This window comes from Echiichthys vipera (genome assembly GCF_963691815.1).
Source record: "Echiichthys vipera genome assembly, chromosome: 8".
Lineage (NCBI taxonomy): Eukaryota > Metazoa > Chordata > Actinopteri > Perciformes > Trachinidae > Echiichthys > Echiichthys vipera.
This window is the reverse complement of record NC_139833.1, coordinates 25,130,366-25,146,560: the sequence shown is the minus strand read 5'-3', so window position 1 is coordinate 25,146,560 and position 16,195 is coordinate 25,130,366.

The following is a 16,195-nucleotide window of genomic DNA, read 5'->3' as shown; positions in this document are numbered from 1 at the left end:
TTATTCCCGAAGTCTCCTCTTTTGTCTTCCACCGTCAGCCCACTTTGCACGGTCCCTCCATCCCCCCACATCTCCCCTCTCCCTGAGAAATGACATCTTTCAGGATGAGCTGCAGTGCCTCTCAGCGGTGAAGAGAGCCGGTCTGTGCTGGGTTTGAATTTCACTGATGCACCTCAGTGCATCTTGAGAGGGTCTGATTGAGCTTAGGGGTACTCTGTGTGTGAAAGTGTGTGTGTACTACAGGCGGTTGTGTGTCTGTGAGCACGACTACATGGATATGTGCTTTGTCGATCACACCGTCCGCTCTCACGGCTGTTTAGCTGACTGGAATGTGTTATCCATGGGGGTGTGGGTTAGTCAGGGCCAGGATACACGCATGATGCTCAAATGTTTTCTCCTCTGGGACCCGCGGAGACTATCACACCCCTATCACTGTGAGGCTGGCTACATACACACTCACACCTGTCCCTGCTGAGGTGAGCCTGCTGAGGACCGACTGAGCCCAGCTCACCTGCATTCGTGGCTGTGGTTCTCGGTGTCGATGTGTGTCTGTCTGTCTGGTGTCTATTATCCCTCGACTTTGTCTGACCACACTTTCTCTGTCACTTTGACATTTTATTTTTGTCTTGAGCCTTATTTACTGTAAATTGAACTGTCAAATATTTGAAATCTTGCACAAAATGTTCTGTCATCTAACTTCACATCAAAGGAACAGCTACACACTTTTTGTGTTGTGGAGAGTTCAACTCAGTCACCAGAAAAATAAGTTGGCAATGTACCTTCCTGCAAATGTTTCTGAACCGCTGGCTGTTCTCATTCCCTACTCGTCACATACAGACACACTTGGTTAACATTGTGAATTCAAACAAAAAAGTATAAACTTTAGGATTTAGACATAACTACTTGGTTAGGCTTAGGAAATATTGTGGTTTGACTCAAAATAAGTAAGCATGTAATTAAGTTCCGTTTTCACATGGGACAGGACACAATCCGTGGCCTCTGGGGCGAAAGTATGGTGTGTGTATGACCCAACCATCCACGCCAACTTCCTCCCTAGGCAGAGTTTGAGGCTTTTTATACTACGTCACCTGAGTTCAGGAGCAGTTGCTGTCAGTTGAAATCCCAATGCTTCTCATGCAGATGCTAGAGGGTGCCAAAAATGTTTCATATTAATGTTTTTGTGGTTTGCAGACATGTAAAATGCCAACATTTTTTTTTGCTGGAGACCAGGCTGGCTACATTTACTGCAGAAATAGAGCATCAATACCACAATCATATCTTTCCATTAAATGAACCTATAGGCAGCAGATAGTTAGCTTAGCTTACCTTAAAGACTAGAAGTAATGGGAAACAGCTAGCCAAGCTTTGTCCAAAGGTCAAGCATCACTAATCAACATGTTATGTTTTATCTTGTTTGTCTGATTGGTACAAAAAAACAAAATGTAAAAATGACAATTTATGGTGGTACGGGCAGTTATGTGCTGGACAGTTTCATGGTCCGGCGCAGTGACTTTCTGGAGTCTCTGGTGGTTGCAACCACACAGTTACAACAAGACTCTCATTCACACGATACTAACTCAAGTTGAAATATTTCAACTTGCGCAGTAAATAAAGCAAAATAAAGGGAATGTTGCACATTTTGCATCGTCATGTTCCCATCTTTGCATTGACTTTGTATGAAATCGAATTGCCCAATTTGTGCAAAATGCAGCAAAACAAATCAAAAGCAAATTTCACAAAATGCTAAACAATATTCTGCAGAAAGGAGTTACATCAGGAAATGCATGCAAAAAATGAAAAATATTCATATAGTCAACCATATTTCATGCTAAATAAATAGTCTCATGACGAGGACCTTAAAAACGTTTTAAAAAGATATTTGTTCCATTCAGCTTTTCTGTTCTGATAAACCACCACACATAAAAGTGCTTGGATGCAGAACTTTTCTAACTTAATTTTCCTCTCTGCTGTGCTATGTGGCCAAAAACGACCTCGCCAGTATCTGACAGTGTGGAACTCAAACCAAATAAACCCTGTAGATTTGAGTTAGTGCTTGTTCTTGTTGTTACAGCTTTTTGGCTTTGCTCAGGCCAGGACCAACACTGACTTCCATCCATGTAGCTTTCGGAGCTGCCCAAAGCTGTAACAACTTTGTTTCATAAAGCAAGGCAGCAAAGGAAAGCTACACTATATCGGTGAAATGCTGTCAATAATTTGTCCACACAAATCTTTAATGGGCATCTTTTGCTTCAAAACTGAACTGAAGTATTCTGTGAAGTGTGCTTAGGTTCTTTAGTTTTTTTAAATTGTTGATACTAATAACTGTTATGGGCAGATTAACACAAAAACACAACATTCTTAAGAAAAAAAACACAACAGATGCTGTTTATTTTTGTTCTTCATCTTTTTTTTACTGTTTTCAAACAATGTTGCTATGCTATCTCTTCCTGCCGTAACACCAAACATTTTGCAGACTGCAAAAGACATGTTTTCTTTGTTTTGTTTCTGGTTCTACACACTTTTCTACATGTGATAAATGTGGATGAAACAAGGAATAACAGAAAACCTTATGAGCTCTTTCACCTGTAAACAAAAAAGGGCCTTGATGTAAATGTAGGTGGTGTGTTGCAAACTATAGTGTGTAATATGAAGCTGGTGGGAAGTTGGTTTCATTTGTTTATTTTGGGTGTTTAGATATTGCATGATGAAAAGTTTGTTGCTGTTGTTTTTTTATTTCATTCTAGCATAACTTTGGTTGAACATTTTGAGGTTTTATGAATCTAAATAAATAAAATATGTGTTTGTGTAAGCTTCTGCGTATGCATGCAGGAGCACGTTGGTGCGTGTATGTCTGCACACCCATGACTGTGTGTGTGTGTGTGTGTGTGTGTGTGTGTGTGTGTGTGTGTGTGTGTGTGTGTGTGTGTGTGTGTGTGTGTGTGTGTGTGTGTGTGTGTGTGTGTGTGTGTGTGTGTGTGTGTGTGTGTGTGTGAATGATTTTGACTATCTGTACAATTTGTTTCATGGGGGCTTTCCAGAACACCTCTCTCTTTGCTTGCAAATTTTCCTTCCAGCTGCCCCCATCAAAATCAGCACCCTTCTTGTTTTCCTCCCCTCTGATGCTTTTTACCTCCCACCTGCCAGACTCATGCAATGATTCAGCAACTGCCATAAAACAGCAACCAGCCAGTAGTCTAAAATCAACTACTCTGTTTTATTTGGATATGATTAGAATCAAGGTGTAACATGCTCATTCTTTGTGGCCCAGGGTTTTGCTAACCTGACTATCGCCAGATGACTTTAGTTCCACCTAGCTCCACTCAACCATATGGGATCGCTCCATTGCAGAGGTCCGATGCTGCTATTTCATCGTTGTTGTCCAGTCTAGTGAATATTTCTTCTTTAAAAGAACACCAGAGAACGACTCTGAAGGCTTTTGTTGGTGGAAACCATGTTTCCGCCCATCGCCCTCATCAGCGTCACGGGTCGGTTTTGATATGAGTGGTTGAAGTAGCACAATAAAGATGATGGACAAGTTGTTTACCCAATCATATGCAAGGATTTTTGATGAGGCCCAGCCTCCTGAAATCACTTTGCTATGGAGCGATCCCAGATGGATGATCGAAGCAGAACGAAATTCATCTGGCGAGAGTCAGGTTAGGGTTTTGCCACATGTAAAGCAGGTTTATTTAAAAAAACGTTTGACAAATGGAACCATCGGTTGCATGAATCTGGTCTTTCACCCTTTTTAAAATTATCACTATACATGCACTGTGCTACAGTGTAAAACAGTTTTGTGTTTTAAATGAAATGGTCAATTTCATTCTGTAATCGCTACGTATTCTTCCTGCACATGCCCCGAAGAATAAGGCAGACATTACCTTTTGCTTCTATACCTGCTATCCCTCAAAAATCTGCTTTTCTCTTGCTAACGTGGCAGGCAATGCACCACTGTCTGATGTCCCCATATGGCTATAACTACTTGAAAAACTTGCAGGCTGTTCATTTTGTGCAAACTCTGTTAGAGTTTGAGTCTTGCTTAACCTGTATACTCTGATTCTATCCGATGAAGTGTGGAGATGCGTGGAGATGGTTGAAGGCAGTCTCCAGACCTTTCCACACTTCAAAGTTGGTGATGGTTCCTCTGAGAACTGAGCCAGATGGTTCTGGATTCCAACAACATACTGTAGCAGGGTGTTGAGAGAGACATCATGAAGATCCAAAGACACGTGACGGATGTTCAGATAAAAGCACATCATTGAAAGAGGCTCTTGGAGTGATCATGTGATGAAATATATGTGTTTTGCTATAAACATGAACATGTACATTTTTATGTGTTTGGGTGAAAAGCCTGAAGTAACAAATTAAGTCTCTCTATTAAATCTTGAAATTGGACCACCATTGAGTTGTCCAATTACACTAGACTGTACTCCAAGTAAAGGATCCAGTGGTGCAAACAACAATGGTTGTATTTTGTGGGCCATTCTGGCAATGCAGTTGACCACAGTCATTAAGGGAACAAATAACAAACTTGACTTTTTTCTCACCAACCTTTTCATGAGCCTGGAGAGAGAGGGAGAAGAGAAGAGTGTAATGTTTCAGAAAGCCTCAGTACTGAGTACTGTAGTCAGGTGATAGTTTAGTTTCTTAATATAAGTGGGTCTTGTGACCATCTGTGCTCCCAGTCAGAATTTGGCACATTCCTTGGTAAATGATACCAAGGAATAAAGAGACATAAAGACATTGTTAAAGAAATATAGAAGGAGTCATGTCTGATTTAAGGAGTTTTATCTCACCCTTTATGAGACACTTAGCACCTCATCAGAACTTTCCAGACAGAGTTGCTGTAAAGAAATGATGATTGGAGGTTTGCCAACCTGCAGCCACGGTGAGCATGACCGGCAGGTGTTGGTGGGTGTTTCCACCGGGGACATTTCCCAGCATGGTCCATACTGAGAACCGGCTGCATCAGTTTAAAAAGCAGCTATGATCTGAGCGGTCAACACAAAGGCTTTGTGAAAGATTGGTCCTTTCATGAGGCATAGTCGATTTTAATGATGGTGGCAGCCATGCTCTTTTTTGTCTTTCAAGTTATCAGATATTTGAAGTTTTAAAAAGTCTTAGCAACAAAGCTAATCAGCCCAGGTCTAAACCACACTGCTCCACACATTTAGACTGACACCACATGCGAAACACAGTCACATTAACAGGAGGGAGTTGGGTGAGAAATTCCTCTCTGACTTCATCAGCATTGAAGTCATTTTTCTTGAAATCTGCTCTCATTCAGTCAAATAAACTGACCAATTTACCTTTCGATGACTAATTGAAATGGTCTCGAGGGAACCCTTATTTTTAAGGAAGAAAAATAGGACTTCATCCCTCTTCCACCTCACCAGCCTCATACCTCTCATCCCTCCCTCCACTCCTCATCAAAAGTACATGTGCCCGCAGTGTAACACTGTGTGCGCCTCCAACAGTCATTTATCATCATATACTTATTTCCAAAAAAGTACTATTTGTGTAATGAAAGCTCAGAGGGGAAAATAAAGAAAAAAAACTCTTCAACCTGTAATAAAAAACAGACATGCCATGTAGGAGGCAAGGAGGTGACGTCGCATTGCTGCCAGCACTCCCCAAGGTGGTGGTGGGGGAAACGTTGCATTATAAGGAATGAATTAAGGCTTGGATGCAAAGAGGGAGCTTTAGGTGCTCTTATGAGGCTGCAAGCAGAACCAAACGCATCATTGTTGGGTTGGCTCTTAATAGCTCAATGCTCTAGCACAACGGCATCACCACCAACTTCCATGTTCCCAGAACTGAGGCACATTTTTCCACTGTTAAGTTTGTCACCAAACAAAAGTTGAGAAAAGTATGACCAGCAGAAGGCAGATGTCTTCTTTTTCTATCACAGCTCATGATGTAACAAGTTCAATATACATGTTTTGTACAGGATATGGCAAAGCTATTTTTTGAAAGTGAATGTGGTACAAAATACTGTACACAAACATGCTTTCATAATTGTAATAGTACAGTAATATAAGTGGTAGGAAATGGGACATCTTTTCCTTTTGTTTGTTTTTTTCGGTTTAAAGTGTTAAAAAAATATGTGCAATAAGAGCGGTATATTGTGACTATGCTATATGATAGAATGATCAAATTACAGAACTCCCTTGAGTTACAAAATATAGTGCATGAAGAGGTCCTTAAATTTGACTCCCGTGATCTTGGAACATGTCTTTATAATGCTGAACAAGCTGTTTTTATCTTTCAGTGTGAAGCTGGGAAACCAGCAGATAAAGGAGAAACACAGGAGACTTTCAATAAAAGACTGATAAAAACGACACAGCAGCTGCGGGGCACCCACATCTACAGGCCCATCCATCAAAGATGACTGGGAGAAAATATGTTTCCTGAATTATTCTTTTTAATTACTAAAATTAATATTTAAACTGAGAATTTATACCAAAAATATTAGTATATATATTAGTTTCTCTTTTAGAAAATAAAAGTAAAGCAACATTTGTTTAAACCATTTATCCTCTCACTTGCTATGTCCTATGATGTCTCAATCATCATCTGTACAGTTTAAAATAAAATTAGAACACAGTCGCCGGCAGATTTTAAATTTGGACTATGTTGGACTGTGGTGAACATGAAAGCAGTGCAGCGCATGCAATGGCTGTGGAGAAATTTAATAAATATAAACAATGCAAGATGCCTGTTGGTGGCACTATCCTCCATCAGTTACAACAGGACGAGATAAAAAAATCGGGAAAAGCTATCAGCTTTAGGATTTTATTTTATGGACCCCAATATGTACGCATTGACTGGAAGAGGGACAGGCGATAAGAAAGCTCTGGTTACATTCCGGTACAGTAGGTGGCGGTATGCGCCTTAACACGTTGGTTTCGTGATCCGCCATAAATCAGAAGAGGCAGCTCTGAAATGAATCAATTTTCTTCCAAGGAATAAGGGTTCAACTATAGGACCTATCCATCACACATGAGCCTATAGGATATGCAGGCATTTCTGTTTTATGTGTTTGGTTTTAGCGAGACAAATCTATAATTAGAACAGATCCAGCCGAAGTTTCGTTGGCCCATCCAAAATTGAAATCCTGGTGTCGTTACTTTAATAAAGCCTTAAAATTTCCAAGAGTACTGTAAGACTCTAGCTTAAGAGACATTTGTAGTTCATTCAATTTCAATGGTGCATAGTATCTTAAAACCAAGTATTTTAGCAATGAGCTGCACCTGGCATGCACCTATTGGTCACACAGCATTGCAGCATTTAACATGCTCACAAGGTGGTGCATTAAATAAGTGATTCATTTAGATAGATGCAATCTCTTTAAGAACCTATGCTGAGGTACACTTACCATAACCAATAATACCATCCTTAATCATATTGCGTTGTTATGCATTTTTGTATCGTTAACAAACAGCTAATGTAGGCCCTGCCAAGGTATGACCACACCTTCACTCTTTAGCAGAACATACACAACCAACAGATATATTTTCCAGTGTCAGTACCAAGTGGCGCGTTGGACAGGTAGGTCCACGCTCGTGCAACTGCACACGCACCAGCAGCTTCTTCTGTGCTGCAGCTGCTGTTTTAGCTCCTTTCTTTCCAATCTCACACAGTTTATCAGGACTTTTTTTATGTGACTTTTCCTTTTTGTTTTTACTCTGTAACGGATCTAGCAAAGAACAATGAAAAACTCAAGTACAACTACAATTACTGATTCTAAAACGAACGTATACCTTATTCATCCATAATATTGCAGACATGCATATAATCCTTGTTTATGCATGTTGCATGGTGTTTCAAGTATGAAATTGGGAGTTAAAACTGAGAGGCGTTGGTCAGGGATGTGAAGTATAGGGGTGGAAGAGCAGGTCATTCTCATAAAAGAGACTTACACATGGTTAGGTCAATGCAAACAGATGTGTGGAAGTGTCTTTGTCCTACATGGACTTTTAACTCTATTACCTTGGATAATACTGAACAGGTGAGCAGTGGGTGTTACAAGTTTGAGCCGCAGCCTCAGAGTTCCGCGGTCCTGTTTATGCAGGGACCCACATGATAAACTGAATGTTTTAAGAAATGAGAATGTAGGAGTTAGCTGTAAGATGAAAATGTTTGATAAACTCTGTTCAATCAAATCCATCTCATGCAAACAGCTTCATTAAATTCCATTATTGTGAGATCTGATTTTGACCTCTAATCGCCCTGGCAACTGCACAAAGTTGGCTTTGTTAAATACCTTCAGTAATTGGCATAAAATACCCTCTAAAATCCGCACTGTGCCTATTATTATATAGAAAAGCTTTGAAGCCACGAGGTAATGGACTACTGTGCTGTATTTCTTCTTGACACCCTCTTTAGCAGGGAATCAGAACCAGCACATGTGCTGGCAATGAAAGCTCTGTGATTTAACGTCCAGTTAACTGACAGTAATGGTTCGTAATTGATCATTCCCATTATTTATCGAGCATAAAGAATTTACGGTTTGCAAATTCAGCCACACCTTGTTTCCTTACCTACCCTGACCCATGAATGAATGAGCAGAGGTAACGCCTATTAGACACTTACACACATGATGTGCAGCATAATCGGTAGGCAACAACTTGAATTCAGACAGGGTTTTTGGACTAGTGTGGGGAAAAAAAAGAGAATATTAATTTGCAAGCAACGGTTTGTCTTTTGCAAGTGTGAGGTTCACTGTAAGTAATTTGTTTGGATTTCTTTTTGCTCTTTCTGAGCTGATCTGAGAAGCAACAAACAGACCATCTCTGGAAGAGTGTAAGAGCTTTTGTTACAGTGGTGTAGCAGCCTATCATTACACATAAGCTTGTATATGGTAGATATATGCACAGACTTCACTTTGTTTACAATCCATCCTTAACTTCTAAACCTCCCTTGTTTAATTTTATGTTCCAACTCGTAGACGATGGCAACTTTATTCTCCACTTACACCCTCTCTGTCTGGCCAGTCTTTGTCCCATATTTTCCCGCTTCTGTCCTCAATTTCCCCCCTCTCCTTCTTTCCTCTCACCACAAGATCGGCTACTGCTGTCACTAAGGATAAACCGGGTTAAGAGAACGTTATGAGATGGAGGAATGTGCTACTGTGAAACAGACTCTGGGCTGGTTATGGTTCCCTTCAAGAAGCAGATCCTGGATCATTTCAGCAGCTGTCCCTGAGGATTGAGTGTACAAGCCAGTATGTTTTGGTATAAGCTGATCCCAGTGCAGCACTCAATTTAGTTTAAATCATAGCAGTGCCAAGACACATTGGCGTCAGCTACATTAGATATACATTTGTATTTGTAAAACCACATAAACAAACACACCATATCAAATCATCCATGTGTGATTAACCTCATTAGAGAAAAACAGTCAGAGATGACATCATTTCTTGGGCTCAGAAGAAAGACTTGTGGTGAAGGGTGTCAGGGTGTTCTGTAGATGAAACCTCTGAGGTTTGTGAGAGACTAGAGCTCATTTACATCTAAGCTGTGTAAACAGATGATAGTGATTAGCAGAGATATGGATTTAGTTTGCACATAAAGTGACATCTGATACATCTGCGAGGGAGACATATGGCATCTCGAGATGTTTTTTCTTTGAGATTTATAGAATTAGTGTAGGGTCGACTCATGAAACATTTATGGGGTATGTCACAATACATTTTACTGAACATTTACTTTTCTCATTAGATGTAGCATTGCTTTAATGTTTTTCATCAAAATATCAGTTATTGTTTTCCCACACCATAGCTCCTATCATATCAACATGATATACTTAAAATTTATTAACAAAAACCTTTTGGGGGGGGGGGTCTCTAGCTCACTGGGTAGACAAGTCAGTCGCCAGAATAGAATGTTGGTGTTTCTGCAAACCACAGGTATGCTGAATATCAACCAAAAGAGACTTTTTGATGCTCTACGATTGCAGTTTTAAACATGTGATCAATGTTGTAAATTCAAACAAAAATGGTTAAAGGTAGGTTTACGCAGCAAAACTACTTGGTTGGGTTTAGCAAAAAACATGATTGGGGTTAATATAAGTACATCTGTTATGCAATTAAGCTTTACTTTCACATGGCACAGGTCTACCTGGTCAGGTTTTGTCCAGAAAGGCACTGGTTCGTAAACAAACAGTATCTACTGGGCCGAACGGCAATGCAGATTTTGGTGCCTCATTTCGATGACACTCTCAACTTGATCCAATCGTCCTAGCCTACGGGAGTTGCCATCTTGTGAGACTTTGACTCCGTCTCATTTCCTCTTACCATAAAAACGGCATTGATGTGACGTTGGGGGGAAGGATATTCGTCTATCTGACGTAAACCTCCGAGGAGAAGTGAGGGCCAGCGGCTTGCTGTCACTCAAGAGGCGGCACCGCTAGGTATTCATAAACTTTAACCTCCAATCAAATAAAAACTAACCTGATCAAAGAAAAATAAATCCACACCCATCAGTGTTGTCATGGAGATATGACCTAAACAGACAAACTAGAATTTTTTTTTTTTGTACCAGGCCTTAAATAGGTTTAATTATGCTGAGAAAATGGGCCTATTTACCATGGGGGTCAATGAGAAACTGCTCTATTATAAAACGCACACCTAGTGGCCACTAGACGAACTACAATTTTTTGCGCCGTATTGGATCAACCAGGAAATCGCTGTGGTTGGGGCTTGGTGGCAAGCAAAGCTTCACTGCACGTAAGTGATGTGGGTTAGCATTAGTTAACATTACACTTGGCAGCAGGTCACGTAAGCCTCCCGTTAGCTAACAGGTAATCGTGTGGTATAAAGTTTACTTTCTCTGTTAGTTCTTTCAGATATATTCTTTATTTCAACTGTTTATTATTCTTTCAGCTGAATATGATTCTTGTTCTAAGTTACTGCTGATGGAAACCCGATCCTGTTTTGCCACGTTACAATAAAAGCTTTACAATAACAAAAAAAAGGCGGACTTTCAAAAGTATCGTTTTAGCACCGGTTTTGGAAAAAACACAAACGATACCCAACCCTACTCCCTGGGGAGTGTCCCGTGTGTGTATTGTGTATTTGGGGGTGCCAAAAATGTTAAAAATCAATGTTTGTGGTTTGCTGAAATGTATACTGCCAAAAAAACAATTCTGACGACCAGGCTGGGGTAGAGCTTGCCCCGATTCAAGCTCAGTCCTTAGCAGCTCAGTCCTTAGCGGGTACGGTTCATGCCGTTCTAGATACATATCTGACTATGTTATATAATGTACTGAACTCAGTCATGACCATCTCTGCTCTACAACCAAGTGGAAAACATTACCTCAGTTACTTAAAGAATTTCACAACATAGCAAGAGGCAATATTTATTAAAGGAAGACAAACCAGGCTCGCAACCAGCTCCACAGGTGCTCACGTGGCAGCTACACAGAAAGAGGAAGACCATGCATCTGCTTCATAACAGTATAGAGACACACTTTAGGCTCATCAGTGTGTTTTATATGTGAACATTTGTAAGTAAAGATGACAAATAAGAAATAAAACCTAGTTTTGGTGTTTTTCAGAACATGGATTCACCTCAGAAAACAAGCTGCATATACAGTAGACAACATCTGTAAGTAAAAAAAACAAGTAAATAGATCACAGGTGTGTCATGTCTTGTGTAAAGAGTAAAACTGGACACAAATTAAAAAGTACTTATTATAAAATGTTAACTTTACCTTTTTTTAAAGTTTGTCCCTGAAACTATTTTTTAAATTCACCTTCAAACCCTTTTTGCAATTACATAAATTGTTGGATCTAGATTAAGATGTTTTCATGTTTGGTATTTCCTTAGATGCACAGATGGAGGCTAAAATGATAGATTTAAAGGAAACAAATCTAGCAAAAGTAACTTCATGTATTCATATATGTAGTATTTCTTCTCTGCAGGCATGATGTTATAAACAGGGCAAAAAGAGTAGGGAGTTACTGACATTGGGTCTGTGTTTGTGTTGGTAATTTACTGCAAATTAAGTTTTCATATTGTTAAGATGTATTTAAATTTGCTGTGTATGTTCTCTAAATAGTATAGAAAATAAGAGCAACACTCTGGAAGTGATGGTACGATGTGGAAACAAACACCAAAAAAAAAGCTCTTTGTAAATTCAGTATTCGCGTGGATGATTATCAGTTCTCAGGCTTCAGGAGGTTCACTGGGTTTAACTGTACGATACAGTGTGAGAAACCCTAAAATGGAACACAGCTTAATGTTAGCACTGAGATGCTTTTGGTAAAGTGGGCTGATGCCTGGTTTGTTTTCATTTCCAAACTCTGAGGTATCGCAAGCACATAAACACATCTGACCTGTATCACTCAATCTCTCTGACATATTGATCTCTAAAAAGCAGAGAGGCTCTGTGCCTTTTCAAGCTCCGTAAGCATTGTTATGATTCACTGTCCTTATCCATACACCAGAAAGAACCAAATGAAACACTATCACATTCAGTGACAATGACATCTACCTGGCTCATTTTCAAGTTGTAGCCTTTATTTCTTCAAGTTGATGAAGTTAAACATTTCAAGAGCAGAATTTTTTTTTTTCTTTGCTAGACATTTTAGGCATGCATATACGTGTGTTTGGGAGTGAACTTTGGTCTTCATGCCTGCAAGTGGTGTGTAAAGCATCCATTGGCTGCTGCAGTGAAGCACCTGGCATACCCACACTGTCTTGCTAACAGGGCCTGACAGGTCTGCTTCATGCAGGTCCAGAAGAGGAAAACACTTAAAGATGGGTTTTAAATTATGATGAGTTGGCAGGTCATTACTAGTATCTCCATGGGATCCTTACATCAGCCAGATGAGCTATGAGAACAGGCAGAACTTAAGCATTTTGGACATTTGCACTGCATGAATATCCATCGTCATAAGCCCTAACCCATTCATAAGGACATAATGAATGACACATATACTGGATCACTATATGAATATGAACTATATAAAAAGTTGGAGTGATAGAGCAAGACCAATTTGTTGAAAGTGGTGCTTGGGGCAAAGAGGGAATGAGTTGCATAATTCATGCTTATACTACACACACACATATATTAATTTAGTGCTCGCTTGCGTGCATTCACTCTTCGACCCAGACAGATAAAGCTACATGCTGGTGTGTTCCTGACTCTGTGTGTGTTTGTGTGTAATGTATTGTATCTGTGCACATATTTTGTTGCACTTTTTATCATCTTGTGTGTGTGCATGTGTGTGCATGCATTCTGTACTCTCTAAGCCCCAGTCTTTGATGTGCCCTCCCAGAGTTGAAAGGGTAACATGAGAACTCAGGACCCACAATGCTGCTCTCACCTGTGTCCTTTGATGATAGGACAGAGGCTAAGTAGACCAAACCATGGATGTCTCTGTCGTGAAAAAAACACACTCACTCAAGCTCACACACACACACACACACACACACACACACACACACGCACACGCACACGCACACGCACACGCACACGCACACGCACACGCACACGCACACGCACACACACACACACACACACACACACACACACACACACAGATATTCTCCATGACCTTTTATTGTGGTGAGTGCACAACTCAAACCAGTCCAGCTGCCTTTGTTGGCCGTTGCTCTGATGCGCTCCTGTTACGATGGTGGATGGATGGGTGTCATACAGAGGTGAAGTGCTCTCCTCTCTCCATCCCTCAGCCCTGGCTGTAGGAGCCACTGAAAACTCTGGACAACAGTATTACTTCCAGACCACTGTTACTTCTCCATAGAACTTTTTATACTCTTCATGCTTCTCCACTTACTGTATTTACAGTGAGTAGATTCTGTTATTACAGTCATATTAAAACACTAAACTTTACAGAGTTACAATAGCCTTTACTGTATACTGACCACACCCGGTTTCAAACTCAACCTTCATTTGATCTCAGTTACACACCTGTAAAGTTGTTCTAGTGCGGTGACAAAATCTGTCCACAGAAACACCTCAAAATACTCAAAACTACCTCTGTGGTAGTTCCTGTTACAGTAGGTGTCTCCAGGAACACATTTTCCATGATGACACATACACACACACACACACACACACACACACAGATTCACAAGGCGAAACAATACCAGCGTCATTGTCGCAGCTGGTAACAACTGAAACAAACCTGCAATGTTCAGTTCACTCTACCGGTTGATTGACACTTGGTCAGATGTCACTGATTTACCCACAGGAGGGAGCAAAAGGGCCATTTCTGATTATTACCCCCCCCCCCACACACACACACACACACACACACGCACACGCACCCAAGCTTCATCCCCGACCACACCTGCAAAGTTACATATATTTTGCATATTTTGAACACATGTTATGACAGCAGATGTGATTAAAAAGTTCCCAGCATTGTCTGCCTGGCTCTGCTAGGTGTAAATTCATCATCTAAATATCCATCTACACATATTCAACTCGCTTATTTCACAGTTGTTGCAAACAGGGGTTAACGATCGCTGATGGTTCCATTTTTCTGTCCAGTCTGCAGCCACAGAGGTATAATGGTTGGACAGAGAGGGATGACTTGACAGCAGGATGAGGAGATCCCCTGTGGACAGGTGAACCAGATACTGGCTCAGGTCAGTACAAGGTCAAAGCACAGAGCGAGAGAAGAGATCTGTCTGTCTGTGCATGTGTGTATGTGGGGGATAGTGCTTCCATGAGGTAACAACTCTTCCTCCCTCTGTACTGCACTCTATCACACACACACACACACACACACACACACACACACACACACACACACACACACACACACACACACACACACACACACACACACACACACACACACACACACACACACACACACACACACACACACACACACACACACACACACACACACACACACACACACACACACACACACACACACACACACACACACACACACACTACTGCCCCCTCCTCCTTCCACACACAAACCCAACGTTTAGCCAGGCAGAAGCATCCCATTGTCAAACCAAAGAGGCGCTGAAGGGTCCTGTCCTCCGGTCACTTCATCCCCTCCCTTCATCACTCCACCCCTCAGCGGGGGTGACAATGACCTCTGTCTGAAACAGAATAGGTGATGCACCTGTGGAGAGAAGCGGTCCCGTGCAAACTGGTTTAATTCTCTTCTTTTACCCTCATTATCAATGTCACCCAGCACCAGGTCTCAAACGCTTAGTCTGGAATAGATCACAGACCTTCCTATGTTGGGTCTTTTGAATAAGTGAAGCACTTTTCTATTCGTTTCAGATGATCTTTGGTTTTTGAGTATCAGCCAGGTTGGAAAGGTTGGCGTTTGAATTGAATGCAAGGTTAATAATCCCTGTGGGAAAAATAGGTCATTGTAGCAGAATGGCAGTGGTACATTACATAAGAATGGGTCTTTTTGGCAAAAGCAATTCAGAGATTGATGAGTAAAGGAGAAATCCAACCTAAAATCTGATACTATTGTTCTGCACCCCTCAGTGGTTTGCATTCCTATTTTCTTTGTATATTTTGGTGTATTTTCTTGAATTCCTTAGTCTACACCGACAATTACAGACAACATGAAGTCTGTGCAATGATATTCAAAGTAGAGCTACAACAGACTTTAGAGAAAAAAAGATTATTTAGCAGTCTGAAACCTGTCACTTCATTAGAATGAGAGATGCAAGAGTCTGTCAAGACCCACTAGTTTTTCTAATCAGAATCAGAAATACTTCAATAACGTGTCATGTGTTACAAATGTTCTTTCAACGTTGTGGAAGCAATAAGTCCAGACAAAGACCCTTCTCCCAGGACTTGAAGAAAAGCATTGTGGGGAATGTAGGAAAGGACTGGTAGAGGTTTCTTCTCATGAGAAAGAACAACCCCTTGAACCATTTAAGCAAAGAGAAGAACAAACAGACTTTGCAAACTTGCGGGCACGTCTATTACAGCCAAAAGTCATGATAACACAATCAAATCAAATTTGCCCCCCTTCATTTATCTTAGGAAGACAACCTCTCTTCTGTTGTTTTGTGTTTGGATATCCTCATCTCTTTCTCCTCCCCCCTCCATCCTCCTTTAACCAGTCCCCTTCCTCCTCACCTTCATACTTCCTTACTTTTTTATCACCCTCACCTATCACCCTCTTGGCCCCCTCCCTACCTCCCGTTGCTGTCCCTGGGCCAGCCCCAGT